At 38.0% G+C, this 6,375-nt stretch overlaps 1 protein-coding gene across 1 annotated transcript in view; it reads right to left on the bottom strand.

Annotated features, from left to right (window-relative positions):
* The window catches only part of TAF1B (TATA box binding protein (TBP)-associated factor, RNA polymerase I, B, 63kDa), a 124,134-nt gene that overhangs the window by 106,554 nt on the left and 11,205 nt on the right, over positions 1-6,375 (bottom strand). Inside the window, exon 3 of the mRNA XM_006863988.1 lies at positions 1,350-1,447. The gene's annotated coding sequence lies outside the window, so the exon portion shown is untranslated. The remainder of the gene's footprint in view (positions 1-1,349; positions 1,448-6,375) is intronic.

Here is a 6,375-nt window from a genome sequence, read left to right as displayed (position 1 = left end):
TTCTGCTGTGCATGGGGTCATTATGAGTCGGTTCGGTCTCGATGGCACCTTACAACAACAACAACCAGAGCCTGTGCTCTTGTCATGATGCCATTCCAAGCCATTTAAATGATCAGGTTGAACAACTATGCTCATTAGCTAATTTCAGAGAAACTTCAAAATTATTCTCTAATGAAGTGGGTAGAGACCCTATTGCAGTTAGATAATGTAAGTATAAAAAACGATTTCATTTCATGTTTACTGATGTGACACAAAGTCCTCTCCCCACTTAGACTGGATCTCTTAGCACTAGTTCTCAATGATGGACATGGAACAACTGTACTATAACTACTTGCTTCTAAGTAAATGGATTTTAAAAGATTTTCTGAAGAACTTCTGAAATGTTTTCAACTAGACGAAAGGATATAAAATTCAAATAACAGCAGCAATACAATGTGACTCCAGGGAGTCAGCACAAAGTGTTGTTCCTGGACCAGAAGCTTCAGTGTCATGTGGGAATTTATTGGAAATGCAAATTCTTGGGTGCCACTTCAGACAGACTAAATCAGAGACTGTGTGTTTTAACAAGCACTTCAGATGACTGTGATGCACATCCAAGTGTGAGAAGCACTCGTTTCATGAATCATTCATTAAAGCACAGCCTTATTGAACTCAAGACCTGAAAGACGCAATATACACACATACAAGAACCAAATTATTCCATTCTTAAATTGGGAATACTGCATACTACATCCCCTTGCCAAATTAAGTGAGCATATTAACACATACAAAGCAGCAATACGTCTATTAAGTCACCTGTTTCACTATGACTACTGTTCTTATTTTGCTTTGAGATACATCATTTATTTACAACCTGCAGAAAACACTTTGGGAATTGCTGGACTAATAAAAAGAGTAAAACAAAAATATCAAAAATGATTTTTTAGTACCTATAGCATTATTCTGACACTCTTTAGTGACTCTAAACTTCTCTGGACTGGGAGCGCAGAGACCTGGGTTCAGGACTCAGTTCCTCTACTAATAATAGAAGTGATTTGGGGCAAGACACATTAAGCTTTAGGAGCTTTGGTAGCGTAGTGGTTACGAATTGGGCTGTGAATCGCAAGGTCAGCAGTTCAAAACTACCAGCTGTTTCGCAAGAGAAAGATGAGGCTTTCTGCTCCCATAAAGATTTACAGCCTTGGAAATGGTATGCAGGGTCGCTATGAGTTGGAAATGACTCCAAGGCACATCACAACAACAACATAGCATTATTAGTGATAATACTTTTCTCCTCAGTTTTACTCTAAATCTTACTGTTCTTCAAACAACAAAATGTTAAGCTTACATCGAGGCATAAATAAACTTACCTTTAACTCTGGACCTACTCCAAGGGTCTTCAAGGCTTCGGCTTGTTGATAAAGTATGTACTGAAAACCTTCACACACATACCAATCCCAGCCTTTCTCTAAAGGATACATAACATATTTTATATGTTAGTGCACTAATTTGCTAGCTGCAGTGCTACTATATCACTACCATCTTAACTTGGATTTTTTTTTTTTTTTTTGTATCCTTGAATTGGGTTGTCATTCTTATGTTCTCTTACTTCTAATCTGGAAAATTTATACACAAATATTAAAACCAAGCCGTGTTTAAAAAAATCACTCATCAAATTTAAAAATTTTTTCATTATTTTTCTGAAATGTTAAACTAAAAGGTAGGAAAAGACGTCATGCTAAGAAAATTAATAAAAAGAAATACATTCTGCAAATATTTATGCTTGCCATGGTGGTACAGTGGGGCATAAGCAGTGGTCTGCTAACCACAAGGTCAGTGATTCAAATGCACCAGCTACTTGGCAGGAGAAAAATGAAGCCGTCTGCTCCCTTCAAGATTTATAGTCCTGGAAGCCCTAAAGAAGCAGTTTTATTCTGTTCTATAATGTCACCATGAGGAGGAATCAACTGGATGGCAGTGGGTTGGGTTTGGATTGGAATCAATGCCCAGCAGAATCCTAAATTAAGTACACTTCCATTGTTTCTACCACTTTTCTATTTGAACTCACAAAGGTAATAAAGAATATCTGGTGAATGAACGAACAAAATTCAAAATGTGATTATCCAGGAGTACAAGAAAGGACAACAGTATTATTTAAAGAAAATAAATATTTGATGGCATTCTGCTCTTCCAGAAATGGGTCTAGATTGTAGGAGAAACTGAAAGTATTGATCTCTGCCTAGATATCAGGTGTATGCAAGATACTTTCAGCAGGCTATTCTCTTTGATCCTCAAAACAATCATAAGGGATTATAAAGAAATCTGCCACCATAATAGATAGAGCTATATGTTAACTACCAGTTAAATAAAAACTTAAAATCTGATAAGACCCTTAAGTCTTGTCCCTCACTGTTGGATAAGTACTGTAACTGTCTGTAACAGACCTTCTTACATGTAACTTCTGAATTTTGCTAACCTGTGACTCCAAGATCTCCTCCCCTCTGCAGAATTTGAGAGGACTTCTACCTCTTCTTTAGCTAAATGTCTCATCCCTTAAACCATTTGCCACTCAGTTGATTAGACTCATAATGACCCCCAAGTGTGTCAGAGTAGAACTATGCTCCACAGAGTTGTTTCTCCCCTTCCCCCCGATTTGTGGGTTTATTCATAAGAATACTATTAAAAAAAAAAAAAAAAAGCTTTTATTGTGAATTGAGTGATAGTTTACATGGGAGAATAATCGGTTTTCATTGCAATGATTACAATCTCCTCCATGCATCATCATTCAACAGTATTTGCTTCCATGACCTGTTTTTTGTTTTGATAGACACAGAAACACTTAGGAATATATAATCATTTAAACAACCCAAGGGCACATCCTCCAAGCCTGCCTCCTGGCCACCAGCACACAGCCTTTCTCTTTCAATGAGTCTAGAGTCCTCATCTCTGCCTCTATTTCTGGTGTTGCTGCTTCTCTGGATAGGGACCCGCATTCCGCTCATACCCTTCTCCCTTGATGGTCCTAGGATTCTCTGTTCCTGGACTATAAGATTAACTACTCCCTTCTTTATATTACAAAACTACTTTTACAGTTGTGACAATCACAATTAGTCATGATAACAATTATTCACTATTGAATCATAAGAATCTTATCCCCATCTCCTTTCACCAGATCCATCTAGACTAGATGAAAAATATTCAGTGGGGATTCTACGTTCCCCGCACACTCTGAAACTAAACTCCTTATTAAAAACTAGTAAGCCAGCCACTTCGTGCCTTTATAGCTGCCCTCACCCCCCATTTCAGGTAGCCAGTGTCTAAATTTCTCATCCCCATCAACCCTGTGTACAGAGGGGATATGTTTGATCCTTGATGTGAAGGCTCTTTCACTCTCGGTTAGTATTTTGAGCTACTACACCCACAAGTATAGGTTAAATTCATCAAATTGCAGCAATTTACACTTCTTTCCTTTACCAAATTTATTTTCCTCTAGTCGAGTTCTGATCATCAAGCCATTGAAACGAGGTCAAATGTGTGCTATTGGCAAGTCTGGGGGTTCTTGTACATCTCCCCTCTTGTCAAATCAGCTGGACACTTCACTTTCAGCTCTAGCCCTCCATGGCTAGGTCCTTGTCCATGGGTATAGGAGTCCCCAGGTCTCATAACACCTTGGATCAACCAGCCCTTCCTCTTCTCTTCCATAGAGTTTTCAAGGTCTGATTTTGAGAAGTAGATTGTCAGGCCTTTCTTCCAAGGTGCCTTTGGCTAGACTGGAACCAATCTTTCCATTAGGAGCCAAGTGTGTTATTCATCTATACTACTCAGGGGCTTTGGAAAGGGTCTTTAGTTATATGAAAAACAGAACAGAAAGCCTATAATTTTGATGCATTTGGAAGATGACAGAATAAAAGTTCTTCAAGCAATATACATGTACAGGTTCTTCTTCCTGCTCAGTGTTCTTTGAGACTGACAGTCTTATTTTAAATTCTGAGCCCCTGTGTTTCTATTTTACATAACAAAAAGTACTACAATTCTCCTTTTATAGATTAAGAAAAATAGAAGAAGAGTTTGAATACAAGACACTTGACATCTTAATTGAAGCATCAGATGCTCCTTCAGCAATTTAAACTATTTAGATAAGTACAGTCAGAATTAACCAGGTCTGTTGTTGTTAAGATCCATTGAGTCAGTTCTGAATCACAGCAACCCTGAATAGCGTTTCCAAGGAGTGGCTGGTGGGTTTGAAGCACCAACCTTGCAGTTAGCAGTCCAGTGCTTATCTTAAAGTGCCACACTAGGCTTAAGTTTAATAAAACTTGTTCTTGTTGGTAAGTGCTACTGAACTGGTTCTGACTCATAGCAACTCTATGTACAACAGAACATAACACCGTCCGGTCCTGTGCCATCTACACAATCGTTGTTAAGTGTAGCCTATATCTGCTGCCACTATGCCAATTCATCTAGTTGGGTGTCTTCCTCTTTCTCGCTAATCCTGCACTTTCCAAGCATGATATACGTTTCCAGGGACTGGTCCTCCCGATAACATGTCTGAGCTATGAGAGACAAGTCTCACTATCCTGACTTTTCAGGACCATTATGGCCATACTTTCAACACAGATTTGTTTTCCGTGCTACTTTTAACCATCTTCTTCAACATAATTCAAATGCATCAATTCTATTCTATAGTCTGCCTTTTTCAATGTCCAACTTTCACAAGCATATGCAACCACTGAAAATATAATGGTCTGGGTCAGGTGTATCTTACTCCTCAAACTGATCTCTTTGCTCTTCAACACTTTAAAGAAGTCTTGTGCAGCAGATCTGCTTAATGCAATATGTCATTTGATTTCTTGACTGCTGTTTACATGAGTGCTGATTGTATCTCCAAGAAAAATGAATGACAAATTCAATCTTTTCTCCATTTATCATGTTATTTATTGCTCCACTAGTGAGGATCTTTATTTATTTTTTACACTGAGGTACAATCTATATAGAAGGTTTATAGTCTTTGATCTTCATCAATAAGTGTTTTTAAGTCCTCTTCATTTCTAGCAAGCAAGGTTATATCATCTACATATTGCATGTTGTTAAATAAAATGTTTTGTTGTTAAGTGCCGTTGAATGAGTTCCAACCCATAGTGGCCCTGTACAGGGTTTCTGAGGAGAGGCTGATAAGCTTGAAATGCCAACTTTGTGACTCAAACTGACCTCATAGTCTAGAGCACTAAATCACAGAGCCACACCAAGACTTGTGCTAACTGAAACAATCACTATTAAAGGTTGAAATCCTGGTACAGTGCTGTAGAATAAGCACTGGACTGCTAACCTCAAGGTCACAGTTAAACCCATCAGTTGCTCCTTCGAAACCCTATACAGGCTCAATATGACTCAGAACTGACTTGATGGCACCTATCAACAATATCATTAAAGGTTAAACAGGAAAACAAAACAAAATTTAGAAATTCTTCTGCTATTCTGCTAAGAAAGCCAATGCATTTCAAATAATCCCCTTCCTCCCCTTCAAACTAACCCTCTGCCATTAAGTCAGTCCTGTCTCATAGCAACTCTAGAGGACAGAGTAGACTACTCCAGAGGTTCCTGAGGCTAGAAATATGTGATGAAGCAGACTGTTAGATCTTTCTCCAGATGACCATCTTTCTGGCTATTATCCTTTATGCTTAACCTACTATACTACCAGGGGACTGTGTTTCCTATATAGGTATTTCATTTATATACATATACAAGTGGAGGCTTTAAAAAAGTTCATGGAAAAATTCCATTATCTTTTCATTTCATTTGCCACAAAGTTTTCGAAGCCTCCCTTGGTGATAGAAATGATGCTGGAGATGGCATGACAGAATTCTGCAAAATCAATGATTTGTTAATTTCAAATACCTTTTTAAAAAAAAAAAAAAAAAAAGCTTTTAGGGTGAATTGAGTGAGTGAAGGTTACAGGGCAGCTCATCAGTTTTACATTCAGCAAATCAATGTAACGATTATAATCCCCTTCATGCAACATGAGCTAACAGTATTTACCGCTACCTTTTTTGTTTTTTTAAAAATGTTTTATTGTGAATTATGTGATAGTTTACATGGGAGAACATTAGTTTTACACTCATCCTATCATTGCAACGATTATAATCCCCTTCATGCAACATGAGCTAACAGTATTTACCGCTACCTTTTTTGGTTTTTTAAAAATGTTTTATTGTGAATTATGTGATAGTTTACATGGGAGAACATTAGTTTTACACTCATCCTATCATATATTATATCATTTCATTGCTATGGTTACAATCCCCTCCATGCATCATTAACCAACCAAAGGGTATACCCTGCAAGCCGTCCCCCCCCCCCCCCCCGCCCCCGGTCATCAGCACACAGCCCCTCTTCCTC

This window comes from Chrysochloris asiatica, unplaced genomic scaffold (assembly GCF_000296735.1).
Source record: "Chrysochloris asiatica unplaced genomic scaffold, ChrAsi1.0 scaffold00058, whole genome shotgun sequence".
NCBI lineage: Eukaryota > Metazoa > Chordata > Mammalia > Afrosoricida > Chrysochloridae > Chrysochloris > Chrysochloris asiatica.
The sequence above is the reverse complement of the archived record's forward strand: the minus strand, read 5'-3'. Positions and strand labels throughout refer to the sequence as shown.